Genomic DNA, 24,402 nt, shown 5'->3' with positions numbered 1-24,402 from the left:
GCTCTGCCCCAGCTCCTGCCCCAAGGAATGTGCAGGTGGATATGGGGGAAACATCCACATGCTGCAGGCCTGTTTTGCTCCCGATGGAATCTGCCGACGAAGCCTCCTCTGACCAAGGAAGTGTGAGTGACAGGGAAGAGGGGAGTTTGGCAGACAGCCCAGGAGGAGATCAATTATCTGTATCATCCTTGGATTCTGAACAAGAATTAATGACACATCCACACATACTTAGAGTGATGCATAGGATACAACAACTGAAGGATTATTACAAGAGAAAATGAGACCACCTGTGGTTGGGTGGGGCTGCTGGTGTTTTAGCCTCATGGCAGTTTATCTGATTCATTGTTTCGTCAAGATCGTGGTTTTTGTGCTGTTCAAGATTGTGTGTGGACTCTCTGGACTTTAGAATTGGACTCAATTTCCCAGTTATTGGGTGAGCAATTGGATTGCATTTAACCTGTGCCTTGTGTGTACCAGAAAATCCCTTTGACATTTAAAAAGGGAGCTGTTTCTGTTTTTCTGTTTATAAAAACTTTTGGGTTTTCCTTTTATTGTGTGGTGTGTGTCTTCCTGGACTAATTACCCTGGAATTAGGAGCAGTTGAAACACACCGGCAGAACAGTTCTGTTTGTTTAAATTATTTTTATATGTAGAAACTTAATAAAGATTATGGTGTTGTTTTTTTTAAAAAAGAAAGGGATTCTTCAGTGAACCTTCCCAATTTTAGGACATATCTATTATATTTGTTTCTGTCTAATTAATTCTCAATGAGAAGATCTGAGTTTTAAGAATTAGAGCACAGAAGTACATTTTGTTCATTATGTTTTGCTAATTACTTCACATTAAATTCTGCCTTGAAGTGATCTTGGAATGAATCTTAGAAGATTGCTTTTTGTCTCGCTCTCTTTCTTTCTCTCTGTTGCTCCTGCTGTCTCAATCATGGATGAATGAATTCACGAACACCCAGAATTTTCAGTGAGACTGAATCTCACATTGCTTACAGAAGCTGGGAGAAATGAAAAGCTGTCTCCATAATCCCTAGGGATCCTAGCTGTTGGGAGAGTTGTCAATATAAATTTATTCTTAGTTGCATTTTTAAAATCCCCCCCCCAAATGGGCAAATTTTCTTTTGAAAGAAAACTTTGAAAGACGAATCTTAAGAGCACATAGTGTTTATAATAAAAAGACATAAAATCTAATCGTGGTGATGATTCCCTACTTCTGTCCATGTGTTAGATTGTAAAGTTGCAGAACGTACTCAAGTTAATTTTTAAAAGGATTCAAATTAAAGGGGTTTTTATTGTGGGGGTTTCTATAAGTTGATCAATGTACTTTAACATTAATTTAACACTTCAGTCACAATCTATGTTTTATAATTACAGTGGAACCCCGACATAAGAGCTGCTCTACTTAAGAGCAACTTGAGATAAGAGCTGGGAGGGGAGAGATATTTTTGTTCTACTTACAAGCCCAAATTCGAGATACAAGCGCCAAGGAGCTGTCTCCTGAAGCCAAACGCTAACTTCCGCGTTCGGCTTCAGGAGACAGCTGCGAAGCAGCGCGCGTGTTTTAAAAGGTTGCAGCCGGCCTGGGGGGCTCGGGGGGGTGCTTGCAGCTTTCTTTCTTGCTCTTTTTCTTTCTCTCTTTTACCTTCCCTTCCTCTATTTCTTCTTTTCTTTCTCCTTCCCACCTTCTTCCCTCCCTCCCTCCCTTCACTCATTCCTCTCTTACTCTCCCCTTTCATAAGTTTCCTTGCTTCCTTCCTCTGTTCCTGTCCCTTCCCCCTTTCTTTCTTTCTTTCTTTCTTTCTTTCTTTCTTGCTCTTTTTCTTTCTCTCTTTTACCTTCCCTTCCTCTATTTCTTCTTTTCTTTCTCCTTCCCACCTTCTTCCCTCCCTCCCTTCACTCATTCCTCTCTTACTCTCCCCTTTCATAAGTTTCCTTGCTTCCTTCCTCTGTTCCTGTCCCTTCCCCCTTTCTTTCTTTCTTTCTTTCTTTCTTTCTTTCTTTCTTTCTTTCTTTCTTTCTTGCTTTCTTTCTTTCTTTCTTGCTCTTTTTCTTTCTCTCTTTTACCTTCCATTCCTCTATTTCTTCTTTTCTTTCTCCTTCCCACCTTCTTCCCTCCCTCCCTCCCTTCACTCATTCCTCTCTTACTCTCCCCTTTCATAAGTTTCCTTGCTTCCTTCCTCTGTTCCTGTCCCTTCCCCCTTTCTTTCTTTCTTTCTTTCTTTCTTTCTTTCTTTCTTTCTTTCTTTCTTTCTTTCTTTCTTTGCTTGCTTGCTTGCTTGCTTGCTCTTTTTCTTTCTCTCTTTTACCTTCCCTTCCTCTATTTCTTCTTTTCTTTCTCCTTCCCACCTTCTTCCCTCCCTCCCTTCACTCATTCCTCTCTTACTCTCCCCTTTCATAAGTTTCCTTGCTTCCTTCCTCTCTTCCTGTCCCTTCCCTCTTTCCTTCCTTCCTTCCTTCCCACCCTCCGTCCATTCATTCACCCATTCCTCTCTTGATCGCTTAAAGCCGGTCCCTGGTGCAAAAAGGGTTGGGGACCTCTGTCCTACAGGATTGGGTGGCAGAGAAGTTGAACATATGTAAATTTAAAAGTTTAAGAAAGTTTACAAGTTAAGTGAAAGAAACTTCATTATTCATTTATATGTACATGTACATTTCTTCATTAAAAACATGTCTTTCTGCATAATTTAGACTAACTTTGTGAGTTTTTTGAGGGCTGGAACCAATTAAAATTATTTACATTAATTCCTATGGGGAAAAGTCGTTCGAGATAAGAGCTGCTCGACTTAAGAGCCCAGGTCCGGAACGAATTAAACTCGTATCTCGAGGTACCACTGTATTGCTGAATACATAGTGTGTATGTGTGTGTGTGTGTGTGTGTTAATCTTTTTCAAATGTAACCTGTTTTTATATTTATAATTGTTTTTATCACTATTTGACTGTATCACTGTAACTTATTGCTTGTATCCTAAGATTTTTATTAAAATTTTGTTCTGCCGGGCTCTCTGGTGGGAGCCTCCCGAAAATTCAAGGGTACAAATTTCAGACACATACAAATTTGAAAATTCAAAACAATGTTCTTTATCCCAAAATTCAAAATAAACCAAGCACTCTTTTTGTATTGCAAAGAACACTCGTCCCAAAACAACCAGGTAGTCTGTACAATTAACCTTAAGCAGTCATTAAGTACTTAGCTAGCAGCTGTGAAGAAACTTCACACCCCTTCCTCTTCCAACGAAGTGAGACACACACACGTTGCTCTACTTTGTATTCAAGGGCGTGAAAAATCAACAAAGTCCAGAAACCAGCAACACAGGATTCCTGACGAACTGCGATCAGATACTCTTTCACAACGACCAAACCCACATGCTGCTATTTATAGCAGCAGCCCTAATTACTGGAGCCCCACCCAACCACATGTGGCCTCATTTTCTCTTGTAATAATCCTTTAGTTGTTGTCTCCTATGCATCACTCTACGCATGTGTGGATGTGTCATTAATTCTTGTTCAGAATCCAAAGATGATACAGATGATTGATCTCCTCCTGGGCTGTCTGCCAAATTCCCCTCTTCCCTGTCTCTCATGCTTCCTTGGTCAGAGGAGGCTTCATGGGCAGATTCCATCGGGAGCAAAACAGGCTTGCAGCATGTGGATGTCTCCCCCACATCCACCTGCACATTCCTTGGAGCAGGAGCTGGGGCAGAGCTAACCACAACATATTGATTGTTTCTTCATTGCTTATTCATCCAAGGTCTCTTCCAAGTCTATTCTGATTGATTGATTGATTGGTTGATTGATTGTTTGATGGATAGATGGATGGATGAACTTAGTCCTTTGCATTCCATTCTAGACAATTATGAACCTGGAAATACATCTAACTGAGAATATACCTACCTACTAAGGTGCAGAGCAGAGATCTCTGGCACTACCCGTGAGGGAATATATACATCTATCATTCATAGACAGTTGTAGAGGTGTTCTCTTTATATGCCAGCAACTCTTAACATTATGACCAAGCGGCTCTCAAATATCAAAGCACAGAAGAGGAAGTCGGAACAACCAATCAGTATCCACGGGGCACACCAGTAGTGGGTTTCAATTTTTATTTTTTTTCCAGTTCTATGGGTGTGGCTTGGTGGGCATGGCAGGGGAAGGATACTATAAAATCTCCATTCTTTCCTCACTCCAGGGGAAGGATACTGCAAAATATCCATTCCCTCCCCAGTCCTCGGAGTGGGGATGGCATAGAAATCCAACCAATCAATCAATCAATCAATCAATCAATCAATTCCACGGGAAAGTTATTGCAAAATCCCCAATTCCTTCCAATCTGCTGGGACATGGTAGGCAAAGAATAGATTGGGGTAGGGCCAGTCAGAGATGGCATTTACTGGTTCTCCAGAACTAGTCAGAACCTGCTGAAACCCACCTCTGGTGCACACCTCTGCACAATATGCAGCTGGGATTTGGGAGGTGTTTGTATCAGCCCATCTGTATCTCTCCACAACCTCCCATCAATCCCTTCTTGGTGTAGTTATGGTATAAAGCAATGCCCATGGGCAGCTGCGAGCAACTCTACTTTAGCCGTGAAAGTCTGGTCTAGTTTTTCTATTTTCCTATCTGCTCTCAAACATGAAAGTTTCTTTTTGAAACATATTCCAGGTAGAAACCATGAGCCATGATATTTCAATGTTCATGTAAGCATCTCTTTCAGCCTGGAGCTGGGATGCCAACTCTTATGACTGCTCTCAGTATGACAAAATGACATACAGTTAGAAGCTCTGCCGGGCTTTCTCCATGCACTGTTCAGCCTAATGATCACATTTGCAAGTAAGCAGACTTTGTGACCTTACGCAAAACAGAAGGAAAAGGAGAGATAGAAACTACTTGTACTTTCCTATACTTTAAATGTTTTCAAAGAGAGTCACTGTTGAATTCAAAAACAGCCAGAGAAATTATAATAGTATATGTTGTTGTTGCTGTTGTTGTTGTTGTTGTTGTTGTTGTTGTTGTTGTTGTTCTTCTTCTTCTTCTTCTTCTTCTTCTTCTTCTTCTTCTTCTTCTTCTTGTTCTTCTTGTTCTTCTTCTTGTTCTTGTTCTTCTTGTTCTTCTTGTTCTTCTTCTTCTTGTTCTTCTTCTTCTTGTTCTTCTTCTTCTTGTTCTTCTTCTTCTTGTTCTTGTTCTTGTTCTTCTTCTTGTTCTTGTTCTTGTTCTTCTTCTTCTTCTTCTTCTTCTTCTTCTTCTTCTTCTTCTTCTTCTTCTTCTCCTTCTCCTTCTCCATCTCCATCTTCATCATCATCATCATCTTCATCATCATCATCATCATCATCATCATCATCATCATCAATATAATCACAACACAACTCAAGTCCAAATTACTTTAATGAGTCAAATGATAATATTTTGACTTTGGTTTAGGCCAAAATAGGGTAAGAATTATATTTCCTGCAATACTGATTTTACCATTTCCTCCATTTCAGGAAAGAAGGGCATATATAGACTTTAGGAGAAACTAGCCATACTTCCGCCTCTTACAATACTAGACAACACAGTATCAACAGTAGATATCTTCAAATTTATAGGTTTGACCATATCGCAAGATCTAAAATGGACACCTAATATCAAAAACATCATCAAAAAAGCACAACAAAGTACATCCTTTCTGCACCAACTCAGAAAGCTCAAACTGCCCAAGGAGCTGCTGATACAGTTCTACAGAGGAATTATTCAGTCTGTCATCTGCACCTCTATAACTGTCTGGTTCGGTTCTGCAATGCAACAAGGCAGACACAAATTTCAAACAATAATTAGAACTACCAAAAAACAAACAAACCCCAACCTCCAACCTCCAATTACTACCTTCCATTGAGGACCTGTATAATGCACAAATCAAAAAGAGGACGGTGAAAATATTTACTGATCCCTCGCATCCTGGACATAAATTGATTCAACTCCTGCCCTCAAAACCACACTACAGAGCACTGCACATCAGAACAACTAGGCACAAAAACATTTTTCCCCACATGCCATCACACTGCTAAACAAATAATTCCTTCCAAATAATGTCTCAGGAGAAGGGCAGTATAGAAATCAAGTAAGTAAGTAAGTAAGTAAGTAAGTAAGTAAGTAAGTAAGTAAGTAAGTAAGTAAGTAAGTAAGTAAGTAAGTTAGTAAACAAACAAACAAACACACACACACACACACTTTCAAACTATTTCCTAAGTTTGCATTACTATTAATCTTCTCATTGTTCCCATCATCCTTTTCCTTCCACAAATAGCTGTATGGCTTTAACTTTGTTGCTTAAATCCTTACAATTTATATTGACTGGTTCCTAATATGATTTGAATGCTTATTTGTACCGACAAATTCTATTCTATTCTATTCTATTCTATTATATTATATTCTATTCTATTCTACTCTACTCTACTCTACTCTACCCTACATTGGGGGGGGGGGGTGCATTGCCAGCCTATTAGGTTGACCAAACCAGAAAATCAACTACATAGAATGACCATAACACATATTTTATTTCAATAGCCAAGAATTTATTTATTTATTTATTTTATTTATTAGATTTGTATGCCGCTCCTCTCCGTAGACTCATGACATGGCTAAAAGCTATAAGCAGTTTCTTTTTTTTGCTATTTGCCCATAGACAAAATCTTACCAGACTAAAGCATACTCTATGCAACTATCTGATAAATGCTGAAAGAAGAATAGGGTCTCTTCTGTACCATTTCCTGCATAACAATGTTTTAAGAGTGGTGTTTCTCTTTAGTCCTCTCTCTTCTGATTCAGTGCTAGATAAAACCCCGGACAAGCTATTATAACAGAATTGTGTAAGTCTGATTGAATTGTATCTCCTCCCCTTCCCATATTGTAATAAATCAAGAAAGTATCTACCTGATCTGCTCCCAAATATTATCAGGATTTAAAGAATATTTTACCCCACTAGTCTAGTGGACTAACATGTCTAGTCTAGTCTAAATTAGTCTAATCAAACACATCATAAATCATGACCCACTTGCATGCTCACAAGAGACCTAAATCCAGGCTACCTTGAATGCCTACTTAATTTCTGCTCATTTCCCTTGACCATTAGTAGCTCAGATTTTTGCATAGTGCTTAAGTTTGCAAATATCTTTATATTCATTTGAACTGCTCGAATCTCCTGATTTCCTTGGTACTTGACATCATTTTGTATAGTGATATACAAACCCCCTGCTTAGTAGTAGTGACTGCGAAAGAGATCTTGGAGTCTTGGCGGATAATCAACTAAACATGAGCCAGCAATGTGCAGCAGAGGCCAAAAAAGCCAACACTATCCTAAGCTGCATCAACAGGGGGATACACTCCAAGACCAGGGAAGTATTAATACCACTCTACTATGCCCTGGTCAGACCACATCTGGAGTATTGCATCCAGTTCTGGTCACCACACTTCAAAAGAGACATTGAAACTCTGGAGAAGGTGCAGAAAAGAGCAACCAAAATTAATAGGGGACTTGAAATCAAGACTTACGAAGAGAGACTGCGGGAACTGGGCATGGATAGCCTAGAGAAAAGGAGGGCCAGAGGGGACATAATAGCTGTATACAGGTATATGAGGGGTTGCCACAGAGAGGAGGGGGTCACTCTATTCTCCAGAGCACCAGAGGGCTGGACGAGGAACAACGGCTGGAAGCTGACCAAGGAGAGATTCAACCTAGAAGTAAGGAAGAACTTCCTGACGGTCAGAGCGATCAACCAGTGGAACAACCTGCCTGCGGAGGTTGTGAACTCCCCAACTCTGGACACTTTCAAGAGGAGATTGGACTGCCACTTGGCTGGGGTGCTTTAGGATTTCTGCTCAGGCAGGTGGTTGGACTGGTCCCTTTCAACTCTAACAATAGGTAGGTAGGTAGGTAGGTAGGTAGGTAGGTAGGTAGATAGATAATAAATAAATAAATAAATAAATATTGTATATACAGTATATTAGAATATGATAGCATATCTCTTCCCATAAAGTTTCAATAAAGTTCAAATTTAACAGATCTTAAAGAAAACTCACAATGCTTAATATGAGAGTTATTTACAATGTTGAAGATGGATTCCATTCCATTCTTCAGTTTGTGTTTATGGTAAGAACAGACAGGTCTAGTCTAATTATCCCGTTCCATCAGCAGTGATTTGCTCCCGGTTTGGGCTGATTCTTAGAACCAGTAGCATCAGCGAAGGGCGGTTTCATCCAGCTGCCCGGAATGCTTTTGCTCATGAGAAACATAGAAACATAGAAACATAGAAGTCTGACGGCAGAAAAAGACCTCCTGGTCCATCTAGTCTGCCCTTATACTATTTTCTGTATTTTATCTTAGGATGGATATGTGTTTATCCCAGGCATGTTTAAATTCAGTTACTGTGGATTTATCTACCACGTCTGCTGGAAGTTTGTTCCAAGGATCTACTACTCTTTCAGTAAAATAATATTTTCTCATGTTGCTTTTGATCTTTCCCCCAACTAACTTCAGATTGTGTCCCCTTGTTCTTGTGTTCACTTTCCTATTAAAAACACTTCCCTCCTGAACCTTATTTAACCCTTTAACATATTTAAGTGTTTCGATCATGTCCCCCCTTTTCCTTCTGTCCTCCAGACTATACAGATTGAGTTCATTAAGTCTTTCTTGATACGTTTTATGCTTAAGACCTTCCACCATTCTTGTAGCCCGTCTTTGGACCCGTTCAATTTTGTCAATATCTTTTTGTAGGTGAGGTCTCCAAAACTGAACACAGTATTCCAAATGTGGTCTCACCAGCATTCTATATAGCGGGATCATAATCTCCCTCTTCCTGCTTGTTATACCTCTAGCTATGCAGCCAAGCATCCTACTTGCTTTCCCTACCGCCTGCCTGCACTGTTCACCCATTTTGAGACTGTCAGAAATCACTACCCCTAAATCCTTTTCTTCTGAAGTATTTGCTAACACAGAATTGCCAATACAATACTCAGATTGAGGATTCCTTTTCCCCAAGTGCATTATTTTACATTTGGAAACATTAAACTGCAGTTTCCATTGCTTTGACCATTTATCTAGTAAAGCTAAATCATTTACCATATTACAGACGCCTCCAGGAATATCAACCCTATTGCACACTTTAGAGCACACTTTAGAGCACACTTTAGAACTAGCAGCAAAATGATTTAGAACCCACCTCTGCTTCACATATGTACCATATTATCAACTATGACCATAGACCATAGGTAAAAATTGAAGAATGGAATACCTCTTTATTTAAAAACAGGGGAATGTCTTCACCATTATATATAACTCTTATATTAAAGCCTTTAAGATCTGTAACTTGAGGAATCATATTAGAACTTTGCAGCATCAAATATCTTTGAAAACTATTTTAGAAATTTATCAAGATTGACATTTAGAAACATAGAAACATAGAAGATAGAACTAACCTCAGATTGTGCCCCCTTGTTCTTGTGTTCACTTTCCTATTAAAAACACCCCTCCTGAACCTTATTTAACCCTTTAACATATTTAAATGTTTCGATCATGTCCCCCCTTTCCCTTCTGTCCTCCAGACTCTACAGATTTTGTTAATTAACTCTTTCCTGATAAGTTTTATGCTTAAGACCTTCCACCATTTTTGTAGCCTGTCTTTGGACCCGTTCAATGTTGTCAATATCTTTTTGCCTACATTTAAAGTAATATTAAAGTTTTAAAAGCATTAAACCAATATTCCATGATTGTATTGGCAAAGGTATATACAAAAATGGTACATATTTATCACATCTAATGATAATTTGAATTGTGGAACTTTCCGTTTGGAGATTCACTTTAAAAGTGATATCATCTGATCTGATTTCTAAATTGAGGTTATCTGAATCAGATATATTTCGAATCTACACGCGGGCTTCAATTTCTGAACTTCTTCTAATCAAATTGAATTGCAGGATTCTAAAGAATGAATGGAATAACAGAGTTGGAAGGGATCTTGGAGGTCTTCTAGTCCAACCCCATGCTTAGGTACAAAACCCTGCATCACTTCAGAAAAATGGTTATCTATCTATCTATCTATCTATCTATCTATCATCTATCTATCTATCTATCTATCTATCTATCTATCTATCTATCTATCTATCTATCTACCTACCTACCTACCTACCTACCTACCTACCTACCTACCTACCTACTTACTTACTTACTTATTATTTATTTATTGTTAGAGTTGAAAGGGACCATGTAGGTCATCAAGTCCAACCCCCTGCCTGAGCAGGAATCCTAAAGCACCCCAGCCAAGTGGCAGTCCAATCTCCTCTTGAAAGTGTCCAGATTTGGGGAGTTCACAACCTCCGCAGGCAGGTTGTTCCAATGGTTGATTGCTCTGACCGTCAGGAAGTTCTTCCTTACTTCTAGGTTGAATCTCTCCTTGGTCAGCTTCCAGCTGTTGTTCCTCGTTCGGCCCTCTGGTGCTCTGGAGAATAGAGTGCCCCCTCCTCTCTGTGGCATCCCCTCATATACCTGTATAAAGCTATCATGTCCCCTCTGGCCCTCCTTTTCTCAAGGCTATCCATACCCAGTTCCCGCAATCTCTCTTCGTAAGTCTTGGTTTCGAGTCCCCTAATCATTTTGGTTGCTCTTTTCTGCACCTTCTCCAGAGTTTCAATGTCTCTTTTGAAGTGTGGTGACCAAAACTGGATGCAATACTCCAGATGTGGTCTGACCAGGGCGTAGTAGAGTGGTATTAATACTTCCCTGGTCTTGGAGTGTATCCCCCTGTTGATGCAGCTTAGAATGGTGTTGGCTTTTTTGGCCACTGCTGCACATTGCTGGCTCATGTTTAGTTGATTATCCACCAAGACTCCAATATCTCTCTCGTAGTCACTGCTGCCAAGTGGGGCTTCTCCCAAGCTGTATGTGTGTCTAGGTTTTTTTTTAGCAAGGTGAAGGACTTTGCTGTTGTCGACATTGGTTATCTAACATCTTATTAAAAACTTCTAGTGTTGGAGCATTCATCACTTCTAGAAACAAAATTTTATTTATTTTAATTTATTTATTGTATTTATAGGCCACTCCCTCCAAAACGGACTCACAACGGCTATATGTAAATCGATGCAAAATAAAACAACGCCTCATGATCATTTCCCTCATAATTTGGTAAAATATGAGTTAGTTGATACTTCTGTTCCTTCACAATTTTATTAAATATTATATGCAATCATCCTCGGTTCTCCTACTGTTCTATTTTAAGTGCTGATTGGATTCTTTGCAATTGTGTTTTATATTTTATTGTTGGGTAACTACCAGCTAGGCTTGAAGGAAGAATCAAGTGAGGACCTAGTTTAGAGTTTGTGCACCCACAAGAGGCATTAACTTTGACCTCTCCAAAGATCCATAAATCTGGTCATTTCCAGGGAAAGGCAAGCAATTTGGGGAGAGTTTTGTAATTTAGGTAAAAATCAATAAAGTTGCTTATTCCAGCTATCTATGAGCAGCTCTGATTGCTTGTGCCTAACATTATGTTTCTAAATAAAATTTTCTGACTTGGAAACCTGCAGAGTTTTTTCTGAAGCTGTTTCAGTGCAACACAAGTTCATTTTTGTTCCTACCTTTTAGAAGAAACATTAAAAAGAGAGACCAGTCCATGTCTTCGGCAGTTGTCCGAGAGCCAAGGAACCAATATTGATGATAGTTGCAGTGACCCAGTACATGATCCCCACCAACACATGATACAAAGATGTTCACAGCTGCTGTGGCTTAGAGGTAGAGCTCTTGCCTCACAATTAGAAAGTTGTGAGTTCGATGCTAGGTAGAGGCAGATGTTAGGGTCGGACTATTTTTATTTTATTTTATTTATTTATTTATTTTGTCCAATACACAATGATGGTTTTAGTGGGTATATATCTATATACACATAGTAAAATACATAATGAAGGTTATAGAGGAGATACTCATAGTAAAATATATCTAAGAATATATCTAAGAAACAATAGAAAAGAAGATATAGTAATAGAACATATCAATGAAAGAATAGAAGAAGAGATATAGGAATAGAAGAAAGGTATAGGAGATATAAGAGAGCAATAGGACAGGGGACGGAAGGCACTCTATTGCACTTGTACTCACCCCTTACTGACCTCTTAGTAATCTGGATAGGTCAACCGTAGATAATCTAAGGGTAAAGTGTTGGGGGTTTGGGGATGACCCTATGGAGTCTGGTAATGAGTTCCACGCTTCGACAACTCGGTTACTGAAGTCATATTTTTTACAGTCAAGTTTGGAGCGGTTAATATTAAGTTTAAATCTGTTGTGTGCTCTTGTGTTGTTGTGGTTGAAGCTGAAGTAGTCGCTGACAGGCAGGACATTGCAGCATATGATCTTGTGGGCAATACTTAGATCTTGTTTAAGGCGTCTTAGTTCTAAACTTTCTAGGCCCAGGATTGAATGTCTAGTCTCAAAGGGTATTTTATTTCGAGTGGAGGAGTGAAGGGCTCTTCTGGTGAAGTATCTTTGGACATTTTCAAGGGTGTTAATGTCTGAGATGCGATATGGGTTCCAAACAGATGAGCTGTATTCGAGGATGGGTCTGGCAAAAGTTTTGTAAGCTCTGGTAAGTAGTGTGAGATTGTAAGTAGTGTGAGATTGTAAGTAGTGTGAGACTAGATGACCCACAAGGTCCCTTCCAACTCTTAAACTCTGTTCCTTGAAGCTGAGAAAAAGCCCTAAATGAGGAGCTAAGACCTAATGACCTGAAATGATGTGACCTAATTGCTTTTCCCTTGTCCAGGTTTCAATTCATTTTCCCCATGATAAAACAAAAACAAAGACGCAGGAGAAAGCTGTTAACTGAAGTTCAAAATGCTGAAAGAATAAACATGCCATTTCCCCAGCCGCAAAAGCTAATTTTGTGCATCCTTTCCTTTGCACAATGCGTTTAACCCCGGTGCTGAAGCTGTGCAAAGTCAATAAACGATTAACACACCCCAAGTAAACAATTACATCAACGGCAAGGTGGGAATGCCAGCAGACAATGTAATTATTGCATTAATTACATAAGATCTTCTCGACAAAAGAGTGGGGCTCCTGCAAAGTTGTGGGAAAGACCCTCTGTAGAGAAATGGACATTTCTGAAAAGGCTGCTGCTAGGGCATTGCAGAGATAACCTGACAGCATCCTCAAAACGTGGGCTGTTGCAAAAATCTCATATTCTGCTGACAGATGAATTACAATGTTCAGCGCGTAATGGCTCACCAGTTATGTGATGTGCACACACAACTGTGTAAAGTCCTTACTCTGCCACGCAAGATTTATTACCTAATTACAAAGGTTCCAGCTACAGAATCAAGTTGTGCTCCATCAGTATGGTGCGATAGCATAATGGTTATATTCTGCATCTCCCCAAGACTTTTAGCAAAAAATAAAATAAAATAAAAAATAATTGAGTTTTCCAGCAGGGATATGGTTATGTATGAGCTTACTTTAGGCCCTGCATATTACACTTCTGTTCTATGTATCTCTCTAAGCTCTACCTCCAAGGATGTTTTAATGTTGCTTATTATTGGTTCATTGGGGCTTTGTTTTCTTTAATAAATGTGCTTGTTGTATGAGTTAATTCAGTGATTAGGGCAGATTATCAAGCACGCTTTCTGTGTCCAGGGTGTGTGTGTGTGTGTGCGTTTGTGTGTGCGTTTGTGTGTGTGTTTGTGTCAAAAAATGGCAGCCATGCAACTAAAGCCTTTCCCCTCTTGGCATACGTTGCACACATCGTTCATATGGGTAGTCCTTGACTCACATCCACAGTTAGAACCACAATTAGAACCATCGACTAAACAATGTCGTCTGGCGGGCCCCAGGGGAAGAGCCTTCTTTGTGGCGGCCCCGGCCCTCTGGAATCAACTCCCACCAGAGATCAGAACCGCTCCCACCCTCCTTGCCTTTCGTAAGCTATTGAAGGCCCACCAATATCACCAGGCATGGGGAAATTAAGATACCCCTGGGATTATATTGTTTATGTATGGTATGATTGTGTTGCATGGTTTTAATAATGGGTTTTTTAGATGTCTTTTAATATATTGGATTTGTCACATTGTTGTTTTTGTTGTGAGCTGCTCCGAGTCTCCGGAGAGGGGCGGCATACAAATCTAAATAATAATAATAATAATAATAATAATAATAATAATAATAATACAGTCTTCATTGGCTGCCGATCAGTTTCCAGTCACAATTCAAAGTGTTGGTTATGACCTATAAAGCCCTTCATGGCATGGGACCAGAATACCTCCGGGACCGTCTTCTGCCGCACGAATCCCAGCTACCAGTTAGCTCCCACAGAGTTGGCCTTCTCCGGGTCCCATCAACTAAACAATGATGTCTGGCAGGACCCAGGGGAAGAGCCTTCTCTGTGGCAACCCCAACCCTCTGGAACCAGCTCCCCCTAGAGATTAGGATTGCCCCCACCCTCCTTGCCTTTTGTAAACTCCTTAAAACCCACCTCTGCCGTCAGACTGCGGAGTGTTGGTGTAACATGGGCATATTTGGGAAAGCCCATGATTGCTCTCGCAGCTGCATTCTGCATGATCTGAAGTTTCCAAACACTTTTCAAAGGTAGCCCCATGTAGAAAACGTTACAGTAGTCGAGCCTCGAGGTGAAGAGGGCATGAGTGACTGTGAGCAGAGACTCCCGGTCCAAATAGGGCCGCAACTGGCAAACCTGGGCAAACGCCAGATTCTTTCAGAAGGGTAGCAGTTCATTGTTAGGGAGATGGAACATTGAGACAATGGTGGGGCGTGTCCCTGACTGAGGGTGGAATCTTGAGGCTTTTCATCTTGCTAAAAGGTAAAGGTAGAAACATAGAAACATAGAAACATAGAAGACTGACGGCAGAAAAAGACCTCTTGGTCCATCTAGTCTGCCCTTATACTATTTTCTGTATTTTATCTTAGGATGGATATATGTTTATCCCAGGCATGTTTAAATTCAGTTACTGTGGATTTATCTACCACGTCTGCTGGAAGTTTGTTCCAAGGATCTACTACTCTTTCAGTAAAATAATATTTTCTCATGTTGCCTTTGATCTTTCCCCCAACTAACTTCAGATTGTGTCCCCTTGTTCTTGTGTTCACTTTCCTGTTAAAAACACTTCCCTCCTGAACCCTATTTAACCCTTTAACACAGTGGTCCCCAACCTTTTTTCCACCAGGGACCAGTTTCAGCAAGACAATTTTTCTATGGCCCGGTGGGGGCGGAAAGGGGTGTGGTTTTGGGCGGGATTAAGCATGAGGGTATAGCTTATCATTCCATTGTCTCTCTTCCCTCCCCCCCTTTTTAATTTTGCGGGGGAACCGAGGTGACAGAGGGAGGAAGTGTAGGAAGGGGCGGTTTCCTGTCTCTTTCCCCTCACGTTCACTCGGGACCGCCGTTTGCCTTTCAGCAGATTCAGAGGACACCCCCCCGCCACCGCCCGCTCTGGCTGGGATTCCAGCAAGGAATCCCAGAGGAGGGGGAGGTGCCTCCATGGACACAGTCACCTTCCTTTGTGATCGCTGCCTGCTTGGAGTGCCCACCACCAGATCCGGTAATTTTCTTGCAGCAAGGAATCTTTCCAAAAGAAAATTACCGGAGCTGGTGGTGGGGGTTTCATGGTCACACGCACACCACTGGCTTCGCTCCCACCCAGGACCCCGGGAATAGGGTGAGGGAGCCTAGCAAAAAAAGAGCTGCACAATGCCAAAGCCTTTCCGTTTGAGCTGCAGGCAGAGCAAGGGCTTTGCGAGGGCTTCGCAAGGAGGAAATAGACCACTTTCGACAAGAGAAGAAAGACAGGAAAGGAAGAAAGCAAGCAAGCAAGTAAAGGTTTTCTCAGCCCGAGGGAAACGGCGGTCCCGAGTGAACGCGAGGGGAAAGAGACAGGAAACAGCTTGGTACTCGCCGGCTCCACAGCAGCTGCTGACTCCGCGGACCGGTGCAACATGCCTTGCGGCCCGGTACTGGTCCGCGGCCCGGTGGTTGGGGACCCCTGCTTTAACATATTTAAATGTTTCGATCATGTCCCCCCTTTTCCTTCTGTCTTCCAGACTATACAGATTGAGTTCATTCAGTCTTTCCTGATACGTTTTATACTTAAGACCTTCCACCATTCTTGTAGCCCGTCTTTGGACCCGTTCAATTTTGTCAATATCTTTTTGTAGGTGAGGTCTCCAGAACTGAACACAGTACTCCAAATGTGGTCTCACCAGCGCTCTATATAAGGGGATCACAGTTTCCCTTAACTAGACATGTTCCAACTCTACGGGGCATTGCTCATCGATGTTCCCTGGAGCCAACATTGTCCAATGATGCTTCTGTAGTCACATGGTCTGCCCAACTCCAGAATACAGCCATATTACACCAATCCTCTGCGGACTGCACTAGCTCCTGATTGTGTTCTCTGGACAGAATTCAAGGTGTTGGTCATTGTCAGGAATTAAAAATCCTGAGGTAATGTCTTAATGCAGAAGGTAGGCCTCTTTTGAGAATGCGGAGTCATTCTGAGGTAGTTGAGCATGCAGCAACCTAGTAATTATGTGAAAAGTATTTATCTAGGCAAGAGCTCCCTGCTCTTTCTCTCTGTTCTCTGTTCGTTTGCTGTGTGTTCTGTTGCTGTTCGTGGAACTATGCTTTGAAGAAGCTGTAATGCTGTAAAAGTTGGTTCCTGTGAGTTATTGAACTAAGATAGTTGTAGCAAGGTACTAGTAAGATACTAGTTTATTGTATGTATAGTATAGACAGTAGTAGTAGTAAATATATTTTTCCACAACTTCCTACTGTGTTTCATTGAAGACTTCAACTCCATTTCTACTGGTCTGTGGCTGGCTGGCTGGTTGGGTTAGTGGGCTGGCTGGATTGGTTTGGTCCTTGGGCACAAACAGACTAGTCTCTGATAGTCATTACCTTTAAAGCCCTACATGGCTTAGGGCCAGACTATCTTCAAGACCGCCTTCTACCACATAGCTCCCAGCAGCCGGTAAGGGCCCACAGGGTTGGTCTTCTTTGGGCTCCGTCAGTTAAACAGTGTTGGATGGCGGGCTCATGGGGCAGGGCCTTCTCTGTGGCTGCCCCGGTTGTCTGGAAGGTAAGGTAAATGTAAGTTCTTCCTTGGGATTTCAGCACGCACCCACATTTATGCAAACAGTTTTGAGAATGTGGTTCAGCACGCATGAAAAGCATGGGAATGTAAGAAACAGAAGAAACATTTTTTCATAAATAGTTATTACAGGCAAGATAGGAATTCTTATGTAAATCATAGATGAAAAAAGGATACGAAAGGATAAGTCTTTTCACCTGACAGGAAAAATGCAGTTGCCTCTGATTAGTGTGTGCTTCACATAGACTACGATGCAATTTACTTTACAGCCCTTGATGTAGAAATGAGTTTGTCACTTAATTTTGTGAATATTGAGCCATGCTAAATTAACTCAGGAATCTGTTGATAACCTTTTTTGGCTTGTTTTTAATTTGTGCTGGATTGCTGCTTTAGTAAAAAGAGGGAAAGACACATTTTGCCTCAGGGAATCATTTGAAGATAAATACTGTGTGTGTCAAGGACCCCTGGAGGTCTTATGTCAGAGGGAAGTTTCACCATCCACTTCAAAGGTGAACCATGTCCAGAGCCTGCTGAGCTAAAGGCTGAACTCTAAAAAAAGCAAAAATGAGATTTTCTCTCATCCCCACCTCTCCCAGCTTAATATAAGGCCACATGAGATCGGGAATTTCATCTTTGGTTTCATAGTGAAGGCATGGGTGCTGTTGTGAGCCTCCACGAGTCTTCAGAGAGGGGCGGCATACAAGTCTAATATATTATTATTATTATTATTATTATTATTATTATTATTATTATTATTATATAATATATTAGATTTGTATGCCGCCCCTCTCCGAGGACTCGGAGTGGCTCACAACAAGTAAAACATCATATATAAATCCAATGTTAAAATAGTTTTAAAAACCCCTATTAAAAACAATCATACAACCCAAACACACCATACATAAAGTCAAGACAGCTAAGGATATATTATTTCCTCCGTGCCTGGTGACTTAGATAAGTTTTCAAATGTTTGTGAAAGGCAAGGCGGGTGGGGGCAGTCCTAATCTCTGGGGGGGAGCTGATTCCAGAGGGCCGGGGCTGCCACATAGAAGGCTCTTGCCCTGGGTCTCACCAGACGGCATTGTTTTGCCAACTCTGTGGGGGGCCTAATCGGTTGCTGGGATTTGTGCAGCATCAGGCAGTGCTGGAGGTATTCTGGTCTGATGCCATGTAGGGATTATTATTATTATTATTATTATTATTATTATTATTATTATTATTTCAATACAACTCAGCAAACAAGATCACTATGCTTATGCCAGAGTCGTTGCAGCTCGATTTTTAGATCTCCGTATTTCACTGATTTCTCTAGCTGCTTCTCCTCAATTCTGCTGTCCCCTGGGATTGCGATGTCGATGATCCATACTTTCTTTTTCTCCACGATCACAATGTCTGATGTGTTATGTTTCAGAATTCGGTCAATCTGAAGTCAGAAGTCCCACAGTAGTTTTGCTTGCTCATTTTCGACCACTTTTTCGGGCTTATGATCCCACCAGTTCTTTGCCACTGGTAAGTGGTAGTTCCGGCACAAGTTCCAGTGGATCATCTGTGCCACAGTATCATGTCTATGCTTGTAGTCAGTCTCTGCGATCTTTTTGCAGCAGCTGCGTATGTGATCGATTGTTTCATCCGTTTCTTTACAAAGTCTGCACTTTGGGTCGTCTGTTGATTTTTCAATTCTGGCTTTGAGAGCATTGGTTCTAATGGCCTGTTCTTGTGTCCCCAGTATTAGTCCTTCTGTCTCCTTTTTGAGTGTTCCACTTGTAAGCTATGACCAGGTCTTTTCTTTATCCACTTTGCCTTCAATCTTCTCCAAGAACTAGCCATGGATTTTAGTAATTTATATTGTATACTGTTTTCTTTGATGTGCTGTGAGTCACCCCGAGTCCTTGGAGAGGGGTGGCATACAAATCCAATAAATAAATAAATAAAGTGAATTTTTTTTCCTGATCTATCTAATATTCCGGCTTCATGGGTAATAGCTAATCAATACCCTTTCTTTCAGTATAAAATTTCTGATTAGTTACTTCTTGGCATGGTAATGGCAGAGCTGTCAGGGAAGATTAATAATTCTTAAAGAGAAATGTTGCTTTGTGATTTCAGTCTGTCCCTCACAATGGTGTAACCTTGCTTTCCGTTGCACAAGGTATCAAGTTCATCCAGAGAAATGATCTTGAATCTGTTATTTTTAAAGAAATTTCCATGAGAAAAGCATCTTTGAAGATGCTTCCTTAGGTATTCAATTCTGTTAATGGGATAACAGAGTTGAAAGAGACCTTGGAGCAGGTCATCTGGTCTAACCTGATACCATTCCAGAAAAGTGGCTATCTAAGTCTCCTCTTAAAAGCTTCCAGTGATGGACAACCTACAACTTCTGAAGTTCCACTGATTAATTGTTTTCACTGTTATGACATTTCTCCTTATTTCTAGGTAGGTTCCAGTAATGGGCTCCAGCAGGTACAGTCAGGTTTGCAGAACTGGTAGAACATTTTTGATTTTTTTTCTTTTTTTTCCCTTCTGGGTATGTTTTTCCTATCGCAGTAAATGAGTTTAAATATGTATCATTTTAAAAGAGCTGTGCGTGAGTGTGTGTTTGTGTACATACACATACAGTTTATATAATAGATAATGTATATTTTTGTGTGTCTCTGTATAATATGTATGTACACATATGGCATAGATGCATAAAATTAAATAGTATATTTTGAATGTTCAGTAAATAGTAAATAGATAGGGAAATTGAATCTCTCTGAGGCGAGAAGAGGCCAGGCACCCTAACCCAAACCCTTGATGTGAGTGACGTCAAGTTGGCTACCTATAAACCAGTCACATGACCTTTAAACCACCCCTGGTTACATGGTCATCAAGCCACTCCCACCTGATCACATGACCAGTAAGCCATGCTCACAAAATAGGCCATGCCTGTAGTGTGGTGGTAAAAATATTTTCAGATCCCCTTCTCTTGGTCTCTTAGATTTATTAGATTTGTATGCCACCCCTCTCCGAAGACTCGGGGTGGCTCACAACAACAATACAATATACAAAGTATAAATCCAATATAAGTTAAAAAACAAATTTAAAAGCCATAATATTAAAAACGATCATTACTACACAATCACACCATTCTCATATATTACAGTCAGAAAAAGGTGGTGATGGGGGGGGAAAGATAGTTATTCCCCCCATGCTTGGCAACATAGATAGGTTGCCAAGGCGGGAAGAGTAGGGGCAATTAGAATCTCCAGGGGGAGTAATTTCCAGAGGGACGGAGCCACCACAGAGAAGGCTCTTCCCCTGGGTCCTGCCAAAAGGCATTGTTTAGTCGACAGGACCCGGAGAAGGCCAACTCTGTTGGACCTGATTGGTCGCTGGGATTCGTGCAGCAGAAGGTGGTCCCAGAGGTATTCTGGTCCAATGCCATGTAGGGCTTTATAGGTCATTACCAACACTTTGCATTGTGACCGGAAACTGATCAGCAACCAGTGCAGGCCGCAGAGTGTTGGCGAAACGTGGGCAGATCTGGGAAGCCCCACGATAGCTCTCGCGGCCGCATTCTGCACGATCTGAAGTTTCCGAACACTTTTCAAAGGTAGCCCCTTTGTAGAGAGCATTGCAGTAGTTGAACCTCGAGGTGACGAGGGCATGAGTGACTATATTTCCTTGCTTATGCACATGCGTGGAAGCAAAGAAATCCAGGGGTTGACAACATGGTTCACTGCACATGCACCCCCCCCAACACCGGAGCATGCTCTTTGCTGCATATTACACACAGGCACACAAAAATATTCATTATCTACTATATAAACTGTATGTGTATGTACACACACACACACACACACATGCCTCTTTTAAAATTATACACATTCAACCTCATTTACAGTGATAGGAAAAACACATCCAAAGCCCAGAAGGGGAAAAAAGAAAACAATTCAAAAATTTTCTCCCGGTTCTGCGTACATGACCAATTTTTTTCTACTGGTTCTGCGTACCTGTCCATACCTGTAGGAGCCCATCACTGGTTAGCACCACTTCAAATTCTTTAAGAATAGAAATTCAGGATGTGCCACTGAGCTGGCCAAATAATTTATATCCCCTTCAAATGGATCTGCAATAGATCAGATGGGCAAATTGTGATATGGATGAAATGGGGGAAGATTTAAATTGATTTGAAAAGCAATTTCTCTTTTTTAATGTAGGTTCAGGGCATACCTGGCTTCTGAGCCCAGCCCCAGGTCCTATAGGTAGCCTTTGTTTTACTTGTTATCAAAGGAGCTATGAGGCCCCAAAAATCAAGAAGAACACATGGAATTACTTGGGAATACTTTTCTTTATTATTCTTCACCTCTGGACAGAATCTTGCCAGATTAAAGTAACTGTTTGCATAATTACAGCTATATCCTATATATCCTAATATAGCTGCCAACCAAACTTTTCAAACTCCACTGCCACTCTGCCCTCTGGGAAGCAGACTCTCCCTCCTGGTAATCCAGACCATATTCCACACCACAGAAGCCTGTTTCCTAAACCCCCACTTCAGCCCGGAACCAGGTTTCGTAGACAAAATAGCAAAAATTGTGCAATTCAGCACAAGGGCAAGCCACAATAAAGCCAGGTGTGAAATAATGAGCAGAAAAAGAAAGTACAGAAGAGAGCAACCAGGATGATAAGAGGACTGGGAACGGAAAAATATGAAGAGAGGTTGCAGGAATTGGGCATAGATAGTCTAGTGAAGAGAAAGACCAGGGGAGCCATGATAGCAGTCTTTATTTATTTATTTATTTTATTTATTATATTTGTCAAATAAGTATAGAATTATGGTTTGTATTAACATAACAAAGTATAAAGAGGTGATAAAAAAGGATAATAGGACAGAAGGACAGGGACGGTAGGCACAATAGTGCACCTATGCACGCCCCTTACAGACCACTTAGAAAAGGGGAGGGGTCAACAGTAGATAATTTAAGGTTGAAGATTTTGGGGTTAGGAGAAGAAACAACAGAGTCAGGTAGTGAGTTCCAGGCATTGATCACTCTGTTGCTGAAGTCATATTTTCTGCAATTAAGTTTGGAGCGATTTACATTTAGTTTGTATGTATTACGTGCTCTTGTGTTGTTGTTGTTGAAGGTGAAGTAGTCACTAACAGGAAGGTTGTTATGGTGTATGATCTTATGAACAACAGTGTGGAGGCGATGTATTGTAAATTTTCTAACCGTAGTATTTGAAGTCTGGAGGAGTAAGGTAGTTTGTTTCGAGAGGAGGAGTGAAGGACTCTTCTTGTGAAGTATTTCTGGACTCTCTCAATTGTGTCAATATCAGTTATTCAATACTTGAGGGGCTGCCACAGAGAGGAGAGGGTCAGGCTGTTCTCCAAAGCACCAGAAGCCAGACAAGGAATCATGGATGGAAGCTGACCAAAGAGAGATTCAACCTGGAAATATGGAGGAACTTTCTGATGGTGAGAACGATCAACCAGTGGAACAGCTTTACCTGCGAAGGTTGTGAGAGCTCCAACGCTTGAGAATTTCAAAGGGATATTGGGCTCCTATTTGTCAGAAATAGTGTAGAGACTCCTGCATGAGTAGGGGGTTGGACTAGATGACCTCAAGGTCACTTCCAACTCTAATAAATAAGTAAATAATGCAAATTGTATCCTCCATATTGTTTGAATGATGATGTCATGACAGGTGTAATGTTATTTGCCCTCCTGGATACTAATAATACTAATAATACTAATAATACTAATAATACTAATAATACTAATAATACTAATAATACTAATAATACTAATAATACTAATAATACTAATAATACTAATAATACTAACAATACTAACAATACTAACAATACTAATAACACTAATAATACTAATAATACTAATAATACTAATAATACTAATAATTGAGCTCTGGCATAAACCAGTGAAAGTGGTCCCAGTGGTACTTGGCACACTGGGCGCAGTGCCAAAGGATCTCAGCAGACATTTGAAAACCATCGGAATTGACAAAATCTCCATCTGTCAATTGCAAAAGGCCGCTTTACTGGGATCGGCAAACATAAATCACCGCTACATCACTCAGTCTTAGGTGCTTGGGAAGCGCCCGACTGGTGATGAAATACGAAATCCAGCACAGTGATCTTGTTTGCTGTGTTGTATTGACATAATAATAATAATAATAATAATAATAATAATAATAATAATAATAATAATAATAATTTATTAGACTTGTATGCCACCCCACTCCGGAGACTTGGGCCGGCTCACAACAACAATAACACAATATAAATAAAAAACTAATAATTAAAACTATGGCTAAAAACCCATTATCTTAAAAAACAAGAAGTAATACATAATCAACACTTAATATTACAATCATACCCACACATAATTTTTAATGGTCAGAAGGGGGGGGGATATGCTAGTTGCCCCACGCCTGGCGACGTAGATGGGTCTTTCCTCCCAAGGCTGGATATCATGATGGATCTTCTCTGGTTGAACTTTTGTCAGCAGATAAATTTGAAATCCAGACTCAAATTATGCTGGAAGTTTACAAGTTGGGTCTGCAGCACGTCAGGAATTCTTCTTGTTGTTGCTGCTGCTGTTACTACAACCACCACTGATATAAAAATAGGTAAAGAGTATGACAAACACCAAGGGGAATCTTTTGATATTTATATCAAAAGATTTACAGTGGGGACTCCAGGCCTATAATACAAATTGGATGACTTGTTTAGAATATGTATGAGGGAAACAACAGCTCATGTTTTAAACATTTCCTTAGGAAGATATCCAATGCAGACAACACAACAAGCCCTTCTCCTATGATTCCCAGAAAGAGAGATTCTATCTCCCCCTCCCCCCCCAGATCTGTCTAATATTCCAGCTTCATAGGTAATAGCCAATGACCAGTAGACTTTCAATCCTGGGTCTAGAAAGCTTAGAACTAAGACGCCTTAAACATGATCTAAGTATTGCCCACAAGATCATATGCTGCAATGTCCTGCCTGTCAAAGCCGTAGTAGAAAATGGTCTGACCATGGCAAAGGCAATGCTTCTAAGCCCCTTAGTCTCAGACCATTACTCAATTGCTCGGAAAGGAATACCATGTCAGGTGCGTGCCCTCCCTCGTGGGTCGGACCCTGTACTACTTGAGTCAGGTCCATGGCTGTCATGGTGACCATGAACTCCTGTGCCAGTCCAGAGGTTTCACCGAGCGACGGCAGGTTAAAGTCCCCCAAGACAATAAGTCGGGGGAACCCCACCACCAACCCAGCTACCTACTCG

This window comes from Erythrolamprus reginae, chromosome 1, assembly GCF_031021105.1.
Source record: "Erythrolamprus reginae isolate rEryReg1 chromosome 1, rEryReg1.hap1, whole genome shotgun sequence".
NCBI lineage: Eukaryota > Metazoa > Chordata > Lepidosauria > Squamata > Dipsadidae > Erythrolamprus > Erythrolamprus reginae.
This window is presented reverse-complemented; position numbering follows the sequence as displayed.